We start from the raw sequence: 15,726 nt of genomic DNA, 5'->3' as shown, positions 1-15,726 counted from the left end.
AAGAGAGAGAGAGAGAGAGAGAGAGAGAGAGAGAGAGAGAGAGAGAGAAAACCCAGCCTTCCTACCAAACCCTACCTCTTCCAGGTCCAACCACCTAACGTCATCACAAACCAAGTTTCCAGAACTCGGACCTTTGAGGGACAAGCCACACCAGCCACAGCATAAGTACCACATCCTGTATATCCTGTATATACATTCACCCAGTGATGGACACGTGATTTACCTCCACCGTTTGGCTGTTGCGGCTGCTATATGCACAGGTATACACCGCTTGTCTACACGGGCAGCTCCCTAGCCAATGCCTGCCTTCAAGTCTTTGGGGCATAGAAGTAGATTTGAAAGATATAAAATGATTTGTTTTTAATCCACCCCGACAGGAGCTGCCCCATTTTCCTTTCCCACAACAGTGCATAAAACTTCCAGTTTCTTCACCTCCTCAGCCACACCTTCCGTTTTCACAGTGGCTGCTCTAATGAGTGCTATTTCCCATTTATAATCCCTTCTGCGTCACCCGACAGAAGCAGCAGAAAAGAGGAAAAGGCCTGCTTTACTTACCCAGTTCTAGGGGCTCAGCTGACATGGTGGGGAAGGTGTGCGGTGGGTCAGGAAGCTGAGACAGCTCTGCTAGCTTCCCCCCCTTTCCCCTTTTATCCACGGGGGTCTCTAGCCTATGAGAGGGTATCCCCCACATTCAGGGCAGCTCTCTCAGACACATCTAGAGGTGTGCCTTCCAGGTGATTCTAGTTCCAGCCATGCTGACACTGGAGATGAACCGTCACATCAACTACAAATGAAGCTGGTGTCTTCTCGCCGCTTATTTGGCCACTCCTGTGCTTCCTCTGAAGAAAGGTTTGTTTGAATCCGCCCTTATTTTTGTTGGTTTCTTAACTGTTGAGTGGCAGATACTCTTTTTATATTCTCAGCACTAACCTCTTATCGGATACATGATTTATAAATATTTCCTCCATTCCATCCTGGTGGACCAATAAGCAGAGGAAGGAAAATGCTGGTGTTGGGCTAGACTGTCCTCTGAGCCAAGTGACCACTGTCTTCAGGTGTTCCGCGGAAGGTCTGCTTGCAAAGATCACCTCACTGGGCTTGTTGACTGTTGGTGTTCCCTCACAGAAAGGGAAGGGAGGCCATCACCCACAGTGGGTGCAGGCTCTCCATGGCTTTTACGGTCCTCACCCATGCCCTATAAGTAAAAGCCCAGTAAACTCATCGTCTCTGTAGGGAAACTTTGGTGGACTCGAACTCTGGTTGATAATGGAAACCTTAGAAGGTGGGTGGTAGGTATTACCTAACTCCCCCTGCCCTTGAGCAAAAATTCTGGAGACGAGGAATGTTACCGCTTTAAGATGCCTTTCAATAAGCTATGTAATATTTGTTTGTTTTGTTTTATTTTTTGAGATAGAGTTTTTCTGTGTAGCCCTGGTTGTCCTGGAATTCACTCTGTAGACCAAGCTGGCCTCAAACTCATGGAGATCCACCTGCCTCTGCCTCATGAGTGCTGGGGTTAAAGGTGTGCAGCTCCACTTCCCAGCCTCTTTCCTTCTTTTGAAATAACGTGCTGTTCAGTAGACTTTACTGGAGTCAACACAAGCTCTTCACTAAGGGAAGAGCCTCCTTAGATGCGTTTCCAGCTTCTCTCTGTCAGGTCTGAATGGCACACATTGATGCCACCTCGTTTTGGGCTAGTATACACTGAACAGGGTCACTGAGCCAGGCTTTGTGGTCCTACAGCAGCCAAGCTAAGAACTATAGAAACTTCATGAGTTAGACACGAGGGTCATTCTGAGCCTGCTCAGGTCAGAGCTACGGTGCCAGCTCCCACCACACTCCTCAGAACAGCTCACATTCGGAAATTCCCAATTAATATTCTCAGACAGCAGATGCACAGCCACAGCTGCACGAAGCAATGCTGTTGGTGAGTGATCTACTGCACTTCCCCGTCTTTTCCGTTAAAAGGAGCCTGCAACCCAGGAGCTGGCAAACTTGCTCTGAAGAAACCAGAATACTCTGCCCAATACTGGAAGTAGCCAGATGTTGCCAAAGGTGCAATTTACCAACGCCTTCTGCACCCCACAAATAGAGATGGCGCTTTAATTTCTCCCTTCCTGACTTCTATATCTTTGCTTTTATAGTCTCTTTACGTTTTTAATTATTTGTCTATGTGTGTATGTATGTGTTGCATCGTGTGTGCAGGTCAGGGACACCTTGTGGGAGCCAGTTCTCTCCTTCCAGGGTCGTGAGTCGTCAGACTTGGCAGCAAGCACCCTTGGCTTGCTGAGCCATCTGGCCAGCTCTGCTTTTGTGTTCTTATTTTGTGGCACAATATTACTATGTTGCAGAATGAAATGGAGTCAGTATCTTTTCAGGGGTCCTAGGGTAAAGGAGCTTCTCATAAGGACTTTCCGCTGTCTGTGACAACTTGAAGTCGCGTGAGTCCTCTTTGATTATTTGTTTGGTTGTTCGCTTGCTTGTGTTTTTGAGACAATCTCATGTGGTCCAGGCTGGCCTTCAACTCACGATGCAGCCAACACTGGGCCTTGAGCTCCTAATCCCCCTACCTCTACCTCCCCAGCACTTGGATCACAGGAAAGTGTTAGTTACCACACTGGTCCTCATTTGAAAGAAGTAATTTTTATAAGCAAATGTTAGCTTTCTTGTTTGTTTCTAATGTAGATGATAGCATTTTTCTTAATTTTTAAACTTTTTTAAAAGATTTGTTTATTTATTATGTACATGGTGTTCAGCCTGCATGTATGTCTGCAAACCAGAAGAGGGCACCAGATCCCATTATAGATGATTGTGAGCTGCTGCATGGTTGCTCCGAATTGAACTGAGAACCTCTGGAAGAGCAGTCAGTGCTCTCGACCTTTGACACATCTCTCCAGCCCTATTTTTGTTGTGTGTGTGGATATGCACGCTCGCCATGGCTCGCATGGGGAGGTAAGAGGACAACTTCGTGGAATCAGTTTTCTCCTTCAGCTGTGTGGATCCAAAGACTGAACTCGGGTCATCCATCAGCTTGGCAGCAGGCACCCTATCCACGGAGCCATTTCACTGTCTCTTCTGTTTTAGTCTTTGCTTTCTGAGACACGGTTTCACTAACCTGGCCTGGCAAACCCTATATGGCCCAGGCTGACCTCTAACTCATGGTGACCCTCCTGCCTCGGCCTTCCAAATGCTGAGATTACAGGTGTGTGCTAGCAAACTTACAGGTGTGTGCTAGCAAACTTACAGGTGTGTGCTAGCAAACTTACAGGTGTGTGCTGACAAACTCAGCTCGGTATTAGCTTTTCTTCACAAGCGCTTCTGCTAACATGGCCCAGGGACTTGTCTATCCTAATCTATGGCCAGCATTCACTCACTTCTACCTTGTTTTGTTTGTTTGTTTTTCGAGATAGGATTTCTCTGTGTAACAGCCCTAGCTGTCCTGGAACTCGCATCATAGACCAGGCTGGCATTGAACTCAGAGATCCGCCTGCCTCTGCCTCCCAAGTGCTGGGGTTAAAGGCATGCGCCACCACCACCCAGTTTTACCTTTCTTTTTTTTTTTTTCATTCATAGTCCTCTCAAGTTTCTGAATTAGGCCTGGCTTAGTCACCTGCTGCTTTGTATAATCTTAAAAAGTTGGTTTGTCTGTAGTTGTTCTTATATTTTTGAGAGCGTGGGAGGGGAGCTGTCCATAAGCCAGAGCAGGGCAAGAGTCCTGAGAATCAGAGCACATCAAGATCCTCACAGAGGAGACAGTTGGGACGCAGCAATTCAGATAGTTCTACCCCAAGTCCTCACATCACTCATTGGTCCCAACCTCTGAGCTTCTATCTCCAGTCAATAGCCAGCAACAGTGGGTCACTTCGTGTGCCTCACTGGTGACAAGTGACATCAAAGCCAGACTTGACTTTGGGAGATGGATTGAGTTCAGTCCTTTTTGGTCCCCACTGCAGGGATTGGGTCCAGGCCATCATTCTAGTTAAGTGGCCTACCACTGAGCCACATCCGCCAGTAGTGAGCTCAGTCCTTTGATCCAGTGGCCACTGTGACTACATCCCATATCAAGAAATACAATGTGTGAGAGTACACACACCCTCACACATCTTCACACACGAGTATAAATATATACAGCCGTCACATGGACACACTAACACACACATGGGAAGGTAAAGATTACCTGCTATCCTTCCTCCCCCCCCCCCCCCGCGATGAGAGAGAGAGATTTATTTTTAACTTATTTATTCTTTAGTGTATGTGGGTGTTCTACCTGCATGTATGTCTGTGCACCACATGTGTGCAGTGCCTGTGGAGGTCACGAGAAGGCACTGGACACTGGGACTGGAGTTATAGATGATGGTGAGCTGCCTTGTGGGTGCTGGAACTAGAACCTAAGCCTCCAGAAAAACAGACGGTGCTCTTAGCCACTTGAGCCACCTCCCCAGCCCCAGTCCTTGGTTCTTTTGTTTTATTTATTTTATTTTATTTTTTGGACGCAGGGTCTTGCCATGCAGCTGAGCTGGCCTCAAACTCCCAATCTTCCTACCTCAGCCTTCCAAGTGCAGAGTACAGATGCCCAACACCAACAGATGCCAACATTACAGAGGAACAGGTAACTTCTGTTGAAGGGCTTCATGGAAGTGGGTACCTAAGCCTTTCACTTGTCCCAACAGCCAACATGGCTTTTGTGGCCAGTTGGTGGTGCCAGAACCCCATATTCATTATTAAAAGTGGCAAAAAAAAAAAAAAAAAAAAAAAAAAGGCTCTGGAAGGGCTGTGCTATTGTGAGACTTGACTCCTGTGGCTGCGGCGGGGCTACTTGAAGTCTGGCTGTCACCAGGCAGCAAGACCACTTGTGTCTCTTTAGCCATGAGTCCTGTGACAGTGGTGGAGTAACGGGGAAGAGTTGCCAGGGATGCTCTGGGCCCTTTTGGAGATCGGAGTCCGACAGGACCTTAGAGGAACAGTGGTAACCAAGGGGATGATACGGGGCCCTGAGCTCTTCCCCTGAAAGCACCAAGGCCAGAATCTAACACTTCATCCCATCCTCCCTGATCCCAGGCTAACCAAAGGCCGATGGTGGAGAAACTGCAGACCTGCCTTCCCTGTCAAGAGAACCTGGATAGTTCCAGAATGCCAGTGAATGCCAGTCAGCAACTCTCCTCACTGACCACCCAGAGGCGCTGTTTTAGGGGATGTGCACAGCTGTCTTCATCACCTTATTTCTCAAGGGAGGTTCAATACAGAAGAGTCCATGCCAGGGAGTGCCACAGTCTAACTCTGGCTCAAGAATCTGTCTGGGCTAATGCCGCACGTGATGGGCAACTTGCTGCCTGCTCCAGATTGGCATATATGGTCCAATAAATATGCCAAGTGCAATGCGGGCAACATGCATGAAAGGAGCTGGCGTGCAGTCTCACATGAGTGGACACAGCTGAGTGGCTTGGTAGCCTTGTACACACTTAGTGAACTCACAGCGACCTTCAGACGCACCTGGGGGCTGGAGTCAGGCATGGAGTCCCCCATCCTGGGATGCTGGTCTTATCCTTCCAAATGGGGCAGAAACTGCTCACAGCCATGCAAAGACATATATAGGTGCTCGATTCAATTTTATTTTTAGGATTCAAGTTGGGGGAAAATCACCTTCAGTGAAACTGGTCCTAAAGAAGATGACTTGCCATCCCTCAAATGGACACCAGAGGGTGTGCTCCTCCAGTAGATGGCTCAGCGGGCTTGGCTGCACACCCCCCCCCCACCCCTGACTGGTGGAAATAGGTCACCTTCAACACCTCCAGAAGAGGGCTGGTGTCCTCCCTCCCCTCTGTGGTTATTGGACATTCTGGTGTTCTTAAAGGCCAGTGGCCAGACTGGGATTTTTAAAAAATATATTTATGGGTCTTGCCACAAGTGTGTGTCTCAGTAGAGTATCACTGGTCAAAGTGACCCCTCCTTACCTGCTGCCTGATGGTGCAAGTTTCAAAATTAAAAAGGGAAAGCTTTCTTCGCTATCATTCAGCCAGCTGTGCTGAGCACGCTGTCCCCGGGGATGGGCAGGTGTGAGTGTCCGGGCTCCATAATGACAGGTGGGAGGTATCATTATAGGGCCACCCAAAAATCATCTGCACAGGCCAGAAGCAACCCAGATGAACAGAATCCCCTCCGAACACTGATCACTGGGAGGAGGGTGCCTAGGGAAAGCCATCCCTGCCAGGAGATGGTAGCATCTTGGTATCTCTAAAAGCGTCTCCAAGGAAACCATGTGGGACTCGGTGCCAAGCAGCAACTAGAACAAACATCTGCAACAAAAATGAATGTCTAGGGAAGGACAGAAGCATCCCCATGTAAAATCTTAGCTTGTTGGTACTCTAACCAGCAGCCCTCTCTCTAACACTATCACTCAGCCATGCCAGCGCTAGCTGAGGTTCCCTGGGCCGAGATATTAGCCAGGCATGTCCAGGTCTTGCCCATATCCAGGGCACCTGCCAAGCTTCCCCAGAGCCCAGCCTCCCAGGAAACTGCCATCTGCATCCAAGACTCCTCTGCTGCCCTCATGTCCCTCTCTGCTCCAGGTGCTTAGAAGCCTTGAACACAGGGGTCCAAGTGACCCTGCTTCCCCCGTCATCCCTGACCTAGTTTTTCTTCTGTTGTTACGATTGGGGGGAGAAAAAAGCTGACAAAGCAGCTTCGGGGAGAAAGGCGTTTCGGCTGCTGTGGTCAAACACCATAGCCCAGAGAAATGTAGAGAAGAAAGTGTTTATTTTGGATTTACAGGTCCAGGAGAGTAAGAGTCCAAAAGGCATGGCAGCAAGCAGCAGGTACTGTGACAGAAGCAAGAGACAGCACATCTCTAACCACATGGAGAAAACAGAAAGCAAACTGGGAGTGAGGCAAGACCACCCCAGTGACATACATCCTCCAATGAGGCTGCACTTCTCCGTTACCATGGCAAATAGTCCAGCACCAGCCTAAGAAGGACCATTCTCATCCAAACCACCACAGATAGATAATGGACAGATAGATGGTAGATGATAGATAGATAGATAGATAGATGATAGATAGATAGATAGATAGATAGATAGATAGATAGATAGATAGATAACAGATGACAGATAACAGATAACAGATGGTAGATAATCTATAGATAATGATAGATAATTGACAAAGATTAAATGACAGGTAGCTATATCAATTGATTGACACTAAACAGAGGCTAGATAGAAGAAAGTTGTGTTCTGCCTAGCCAGGCGCAGTAAGCTGAACCTTTAGTCTCAGCTACTCTGGAGGCTGGAATTGGAAACCAGCTGGACAGCAGAACAAGATCCCTTCTCAAAAATCATACTAAGACTGGGAATGTGGACCAGTTGGTAGAGTATTTACTTGCTTGTCATGCATGAAGCTCTGGGTTTAACCTCCAGCACCACACACCTGGAGGTGGTAATGCAGGCTCGTAACCCCAGCATTTGGGAGGTGAAGAATCAAGAGTTCAAAGTCAACCCTAGGCTATCTAGCAATTTAGAGGACAGTCTACAACACATGATACATTGTCTCATAAAAATACTCAGCAGAAAACAAAACAAAACAAAACAAAATATCCATTTTACAGGTTCCTATTGTAAGCATTACAGCTGGGATGGAAATGTACCCTGGCAGCTGAGAGCCAAAGAATACAACGAAGTCACATCACACAACAAACCTCATACAAGAGATTTATCAGGAGGAAAAAAACAGGAGGATGGCTGCCTCTGCTGGGATGAGAAACAGTGGCAAACTGAACAGGATATAGGGCTTATATAGAGTTTCTTGGGAAGAGGGTGGAACTTTGCAGGGTGGTGCTTCCCAGGGTGGAGATTGGTGGGATTTTGTGTTCAGAGATTGGGCTTTTAATTCTGTAGGGTGGGGTCAGGGTCCAGCAGTTAGGGCAGTTAGAGTATTCTGTGGGTGCAACCTAGTAGTTAGAAGTCCTCAGGGCAGTGGCCTGGCTACTGGTGTGGCTCAAGGGGCTTACATCCCCCCCCCCCCGTTTTTGTTCATTATTGATAAACGATTAGGCCATGGGAAAGGGGGCGGTGTTATCATTAGATTACTTCCTGCAGAATAAGGGCATTGAAGCCCTTTGGATGAACTTGATCTTTGCCTTCAGTATGTAATCGGAGTCCCTGGCCTCTGGCTCTGTAGCTAGGGGCCAGTAATCCTGTAACAGCAATTGATTAAAAGTCTGGTTAGAGATCTTTTGAATCTGTTAACTGAAGAAATATAGACAAGAAGTTTATAAGGCAGGGTACAACTAGTAAGAGAGCCAGACAGTGGTGGCGCACGCCTTTAATCCCAACACTCAGCAGGCAGAGGCAGGCAGATTTCTGTGAGTTCGAGGCCAGCCTGGTCTACAGAGTGAGTTCCAGGACGGCTAGGGCTGTTATACAGAGAAACCCTCTCTCAAAAAATAAAAGGCTGGGGAAGTAATCAGCCTCTGGTTTCAGCACCAAAATGTGTTACATTTCTCTGAAGAGAAAGGTACCCTGGCAGTCAGAGGTCAAGGAGTACCTGCAGCTCTGAAGGGAAAGGTACCCTGGCACACCTGTGCGGTTTTCATAATAAAAGTAAACCAAGCAGGGAGTCTGTAGTGGCACTTACCCAGTAGAAGGGGAGAGGTGAGTGGCTAGAGCAGATGGACGGGAAAATAGCAGAAGCACAAGTGTCTTAGTAAATACAATTGCACATGGGTGGAGCCCTGGAAGGAATATGCCCACATGTTGGCAGCCCAAAGGGCATAGTAGATCCCTTCTTAGAAGGTCAGAGATAAGATGCTCAAGTGCACTGAGACCATGGAGAGAGAGTGGGTACTGAGCCTGGGTGATACATTTCACGGGGTTTGATGAGGCCAGAAAAGCTGTAACCCTACCCTGACAATAGAAGAACAAGAAGATGTGGGTCCCTAAAACTCCATCAGGACTAAATAGGTGGCCCCGGTATCCAGAAGGAGAGAGAGAGACAGCTCTGGCACTGTGATGCCTACCTGAGGCTCCCGGTGAGAGGTGGCAGTGGTCGGGCCAAGGGAACCTGGGCCCCTCAGTTGACCATAGACAGATCTAGGAGGTCAGCTGAAGGGCTGTCTGGGTTTGATGTCCCCATGCCATGAGGGCCATGGGGGCAGTCAACACCTCAATGCTCTTCTTTATGGCACCTGGGACATGGTCTGGGCAGTGTCTGAGGGATCAGACAGGCCTGGGCCTAGTGACCCTCCTGACTGCATTTGAAACAGGAACCTGAAGGCTCGCAGGTTTGGGAGTTGCTAAGGCCAATCAAAAGGCCTTCGCTCGCATCAGGTATTTTGGTTTTCCAGCTTTTTTGTCTCTCCCATGGTACACCTTAAAGGTCATTGCTAAGACTTCTGCCTGTGGATGTTTAAGTTTGGCTCTAATATCAGGGAAACTCTGGGAGAAGGAGTAGGCCATCAGCTGTTTTCCATTTGGGGGCTCGGGATCCAGATTGGTATATTGTAAGAGGGCCTTTAGGAGGCGGTCTAGGAATCGAGGTGGGGTTCTCATGTTTATTCTGGATGACCTCTTGGATTTTTTCATAACTTACCTCTTTAAGGTTGGCCAGCCAGGAGGCAAGTTACAAACCAATCCCTAGCAAGGATAAACCCAGGAGTACTGTAATTCCATTCAGGGTCCTGGTCAGGGACTGCCTCAGCCCTGACTGAGTGGGCAGCCTGTTGCTGAGAAGGGAGAAAGGGAAACCAGAGAGGCCGGAGAAGAAGAGAAGGGACTGTGGGTCATTAGTGTGATTGAAAATAGTTAAAGAACCCATCTGGTTTGGAGCTCACAGGTAAGAGGAGTTATTGCTTTTCCTTGAGCGGCTTATGTCATGGGGTCACTTTCATCAAGATGGGAGTGAGGTCACAAGGCAAAGTCCAACCTTACAAACCTTGCAAAGGTGGCTGTCAGTCATGTGGCTACCTCCATCCCAGTGTGGGGACAGCAGCTAAGGTGGCGGCAAGCCACGCGTTTTCTTTAAGATTACTTATGCATAGGTTTTTAACGATCAATCCTGGTGTTCATGAGTTTTAAATGAATCCTTTTGTTACAGATTTTACAGAGTTTTAATCATAATCCAACATTCTTACAAATCTTGAGGTAAAGGAAGTTTACATAATCTTGAGATAAAGATTTATACCTTAGCAAAAGTTTTAGAGCGCTAACCCAAAACCAAAAGAATATGAGATGAGTATCAACAGTCCCTTTGGGGAATAGTCTATTTATTTTTTTTTTCTCTGTCGCAGAGCAGATGGCTTCCCTGATACAGAAATCTTGGAAGAAGTCTTCAAACAAACATGCTTTGGCTAGAGGAGTAGGAGCCATACCCTAACTCTAGAGCCAGATTTTTAATTCAAATGGGACAGCATAAAACAATGGTCTAATGCCACTCACACTTAAAAGATACCTGGATCCCTGTTAAACCACATCTAGTAAGTTGAGAACAAAGAAGGTTGGAGATAGGAAATTTTTGAGTCCTGGCTATAGACAGAGGATGCTGCAGGAGGGAACTGAGAAAAGCCTCAGCCAGTGAAGAGTGTGTGTAGGGTGTGTGCGTGCTGCAGCTGGCCTACTCCTTCTACTTCTTTGCTTTCTCTGGCTCCTGCTAGGTCTCGCTCATAGCTCCCACTGTGTAAAAAACTTACAGATCCATCCATGGTAGCTTAAAAGACAGGACATTTACACAATGGATGTGTTGGGGAGACCAGACAAAAACAAACAGGGCTTGGAGCCGAGAAATAGGGAATGGGAATCCCTTTCTGCTTCCCCAGTCACTCACAGTAAAAGTCCCAAATAATATTAGGCACTAAGGTCCCATTAGGTGGCCCTTTGGCTTGATTGTCTAAAGAGTATTGAAGCCAAATTTGATTTCATAAGCAAATAAATTTAGGACCCTTCAGATGGGGTGTCAGGTGGAGAGCCTGGAGGTTTTCTAAGAGGCATCCCAAGGGCGGGGGGAGGGGGGAGTTGAGAGGGTATGGAAGACACATTCCCATGGATGAGAAAAAAGGAAAATGTCACAGCATCTTAATAGTCACGTATGTCCCCAGAACTCAGGGAAGACCAAACAAGGACCTCAGTACAGTGGATCATCACTACACTCAACAGGGGTCAGGAACTTAGCCTGGCTAAGCCAGCAGAGAGACTTAGCACCTGGTACCAGGACTTTCATAGAGGTGATAAGGCAAGAAACCAAAACAAAGCTCTAGGAAGAGGGGGTCTCATCCACAGAAAAGGGTTGGGAATAGGGTCACAAAAGCTACGAGGGCCCAAAGGAGCTGTGGGATTACAGGCAGCTCCAGAGGGAAGGTGGGAAAAGAGGGCAGGAAGGGGCACAATAGCCTGGTTTGGCCTAAGGAAACTGTAGGATTGCAGCTCCAAGGGTGGGGGATGGGGTCAGGTAAAGAGGGCTAGCTGTGGTCTTAAAGGACTGTGACTGGGGGTACCTCCACCTCCAAGAATACCAGAGGGGTGCTGGCCACTCAGCAGTCACTTCCCCAGATTCAGGGAAACATTTACACCAACCAAAGGGGAAACTTACCTAATTGCTGCTGGGGCTTGGGTACTGAACAATAGGTGAGTCTGTGGGTTGGAGATGAGGGATTAGGGTCCTAGTGCAGCTCATGGTACCATGAGGGGAAACACAGGCACTAGGAGAGCCTATCCAAGTCACGGCACCAAATGTAAGCATTGCAGCTTGGATGGAAAAAATATCCTGGCAGCAGGGAGCCAAGGAATACCACAAACTCACAGCGCACAGCAAACCTCACAGGACAGAATTGTTGGGAGGGAAAAAACAAGGAGGGTGGCTGCCTCTGCTGGGATGAGAAACAGCAGAGAACTGAATGGATATAGGGATTATATAGAGTTTCTTGAGAACAGGGTGGAACTTTGCAAGGTGGAGCTTTCCAGGGTGAAGATTGGTGGGATTTTGTGTCCAGAGATTGGGCGTTTTGCTCTGTAGGGTAGGGCCAGGGTATAGCAGTGAGGGCAGCTAAAGTGTTCTGTAGGTGGAATCTGGCAGTTAAAGGTCCTTGGGGGGTGGGGCTAGCTACTCACGTGATTCCAGCGGCTTACACATGTAGTCTTTTTCCCTAACACATGTCTATAAAGCATTATGGAGTAACTGACCCCCACCCCCATTATACCCTCAAGCCCCCCACCCCTGCAGCCCACCAGCCTTCAGGCAAACACCTAGCCAGCCCAGAGGCCCTGCTACCTTACTTGGCTACATCACACGGTGCATGGCTGCGTAATGGCTCTGTACACATGAGCAGCTTTCCCTTTTAAGCAAGTTCTGCCTGTCTGTTAGTCCCTTTTCCACTCCCCTCTTGGTTTGACCATGCTTCCTCCCCTACCGGCTGCCCTTTCCTACTAAACTAAATAAAGCACGTGGGTTTGTTGAGCTCTGCGCTTCTTTCCTCACTGCTGCAGCTCCGCCCTTCAGAGTTGTGGATCTATGAACCTTCTGAGTCTTGTGTCTGACTTTTGTCTTATTGGCGGTTGTCCATGCTGTGAATGTCGTCCTATGCATGTGTTGTGTAATATTCCACTGTGTGGCTCCATCACAATCCATTAGCACTTTCCCCCTACCCACAGGCTGTTTTGTTCTCATGAACGGTGCAGTTAGAAGCATCAAATACATGCCTCTGGGTGCACAAACACGTGGGATATTTTGACTGGGGTACATGCTGGCAAGGGATTGCTTGGTCCTGGGGGACATGATCACTCAGCCTTCCAAAAGGTTCCCTGTGTTCCCAGGTGACTGTACAATTTGTCTCTGACCTGAAAAGTCCAGGTAGAGCCGCACAGCACATCTTCAGTACGTGGCATCGTCAGCTCTCTGAGGTTTGTTAATCCAGTGGGGACGGCTCATGTCTGCAGTTGTTTCCCTGGCAACTAGTGAAACAGGAGACCTCCGTTCTGGGAGCTTGTTCTGTGACTTGCCCATGCGTGCAAGCCTCTGCCATTTCAACCAGATCTCGGGTGCTCATCTACTAGGGGCTGCATGTTTGTTTCGTTTTTTAATCAACGTTGTCTTCAAGCGTTGCTCTGTTGCCAGTGTCTTCTCAGGCTATAAATTATCCTCTTGCTTCCTCTAAGAACTATTTGACAGGAGAAGACTTTTGGCTTTGTGATTGTCACTTGCTGGTTCTTTGCTATAGCTCACTCTATTTGTATCTAATTTTGGAGATTCTCCCTGTCCCTGGGTCATAAAGCCCTCTGTTGTCTATGAGCTCTTCAGGTTTCCCTCCTGACATTCCTTCCCCTCATCCTGGAGTCCATTTTGGTCGGTAGTGTGAAGCAGAGCTCCAATATTTAGTTCCCCTCTCCAGCTCACTCTCAAAGGGACTCTCAACTCCCCCCTCCTGTTACTTGGGCTCTGTGTACTGCTGGTCTATCTCTGGATGCCTGGCCCTGTTTCCCAGGACAGTTTTGTCACCTGTAACCACGTCTTCCTCTCACTGCCACCGTGGTTTTGTGAGGATTCTTAAATCCCACAACATGTGCCCTGTCCACTGCTGGAGGCCCACCCTCTCTGCCAGTTCCTCCACTGTAAGTGGGGACAATGGTGGCCTTCTAAGCTGGGGGCTGGAAAACACAAAGAGTAGTCACCCCAAGCACGCAGCGAGTGTTCTTGGTTCCTACAGCGAAATTTTCCTCCCTGGGATGTGACCTATTAGGATAGACACTAAGTTTGGGCCTCAGCTCCCTGGAGACCTCAAAAGGTAGACCTTATCTGTCCTCCGACAAGAAGCCCCCAGCAGAGTTGCCAGGAAGGTTATCAAAGACGTATCCAGTGTCAAGGATCTATGAATGTATCTGTTCATCTATCCTAAGAATGAGTGACAGGAATCAGTAGAGCTAGCCAGTGGGCCTGGGCAGGTAGGTGGGAGCTAAACCCCAGCCATTTAGTTCTGAGTCTCTCTAGAGAAGACACTACCCCACCCCAGAACCCTCAGTCACCCACAGGGAAAAGGAGCTCATGACAAGAGCCACATGCAGTCTGCATGGGTAGAAAGGGACCGTTTAAACAGTGCCACTTCCCAGGAAGGCTTTGTAAGCAAGCCCTGGTAACCATGGCAACTACCGGATGGAACACCTGCCTCAGACGTGTTCCACAGACAAACTGAGTCCCCTAGGTCCTCTAGGTCAGCACCACAATCAATACCACCTCAGGCCCATGAGCTCATGCTACCCAGCCGTGGCCAAGCAAGCCTGGGAAGGGCCAGTTTGAGGAGGGCGTGGACAGGAACCCTCAAACTTCCCCATGCTGAAAGGTCTTGAGAAAGTGGAGAAAAGGTCAAAAGGAAAGGGTTGACCCCGAGGCTCTCAGCCAAGCAAGGCTCCTTCCTCCAGGCTGTCTGCCCTTCACAGTTCCTCACAGTACCTTCATTACACAGCCTGGCCCAGCCCAGATGTCACTGGGCATTTGATCCCTGGCTTATGGCTAATGGCTAATTCACTTTAATTTCCCCCATGTCATTCCTTTCTAATTTATTGATTCATCTTTTTTACTCATTCGTTCAATAAAATTCTAACACCAATGGTCTTCAGAGAGGCTGTCCTGACAGGCCCCCCTGCCCACACCCACCATGTGGGATGGGAAGGAGCCACTCAGTAGCGGGGGACTCAGTAGCCTGAGGAGAGCAGCAGCCTAAGCCAGTCACACACAGCCAAGCCACCAGTGCCTTGGTGAAAAGTGGGGAAAGAAAGACTAAAGACCAGTCCTGGCCCCTGACCTCCGTAAGGACTCAGTGCTGCCTCTAAAAGCCCTCCGCAACCACAGTCAGTATGCGCTAGATACTCCAGAAGGTTCCCCAGCACCCTGGGTCTTCACCCTCTCAGCCAGCATCCCTCGGTGCTAAGAGAAGGAGCCTCATGAAGTTATGTGGGAAACTGGTGGTCCAAGGTTGTGATTTCATGGAGCCTGGGAATTTGGGGAGTTCATCCAGGAGAGGAACTCGCCAGCCCTCCTGGCCCCACCAAGGAAGGGTCTCCCGCTCAGCCTCCCTGGCACACTCCCTTCCTCCAGGATGTTCCCCCAAGGCCTCATAGTGCTGGGTGAGCGAGGCCAGGACCAAGCTCTGGCCAGACCTTCCTCAGTGATTCCAAGGCGGTCCACATGTGTTGGCACGATCCCTTTCTGGAGAAATCTGCTCTCCTCCGTCGGTGCATCCTTCCTCCTCTGCCTGCATCTCTGAGGTCCTTTCCCTCCAAACATCACCCCCAGATACTATCCCCATTCCAGACTTACCAGACCAAAAGGGACACAGGGTCTCCCTGGCAAATGCCCATCTCAGGCAATGATCTGTTACCTTAGATGGATTCTCCAACTCAGGACAACCCAGAGGAAACACTTTCTTGCCTCCTTACAACTCCACAGACCAATAGGAACCCCGCTTCTTTCTTGGCTACTTTAGGGTCTATATACCTAATCATGGATCCTTTGTCAAACCTTTATATAAGGCCTTCTATAGGGGCCTGTAGGACCAGAATGTAAAACCACTAAACGGCTCTTTCTTTCATCGCAGCCTTCCAGACACAAATGACCATCACCAAGGTCCCAGCCACAGCCCTTCCCAACCTTTCAAAGAATTTCCCCCTATATATAGCAGAGAAGGAAGAAATGGCTCTAGGAGTGCTGGGACAAAAGCATAGTGGCACTTAGGAGTATTAGCTTTCCTTTCTA

General features: G+C 48.6%; 1 long non-coding RNA gene across 5 annotated transcripts; it reads left to right on the top strand.

Annotated features, from left to right (window-relative positions):
• The first annotated feature begins 125 nt into the window (after positions 1-125).
• Positions 126-5,889, top strand: LOC126503469 (uncharacterized). 5 transcript variants are annotated; one of them, XR_007592307.1, is made up of 4 exons: positions 126-849; positions 2,757-2,952; positions 4,497-4,609; positions 5,059-5,889. It is a non-coding gene; the product is annotated as an uncharacterized lncRNA (long non-coding RNA). The 5 variants fall into 5 exon arrangements; XR_007592306.1 differs by having other exon boundaries at positions 126-2,441; XR_007592309.1 differs by adding an exon at positions 4,865-4,966 and having other exon boundaries at positions 126-2,952.
• The last annotated feature ends 9,837 nt before the right edge of the window (positions 5,890-15,726 follow it).

Source organism: Alexandromys fortis, unplaced genomic scaffold (genome assembly GCF_014885135.2).
Source record: "Alexandromys fortis isolate MF-2015 unplaced genomic scaffold, M_Fortis_MF-2015_v1.1 scaffold_2_1_26212458, whole genome shotgun sequence".
NCBI classification, from domain to species: domain Eukaryota; kingdom Metazoa; phylum Chordata; class Mammalia; order Rodentia; family Cricetidae; genus Alexandromys; species Alexandromys fortis.
This window is presented reverse-complemented; position numbering and strand designations above follow the sequence as displayed.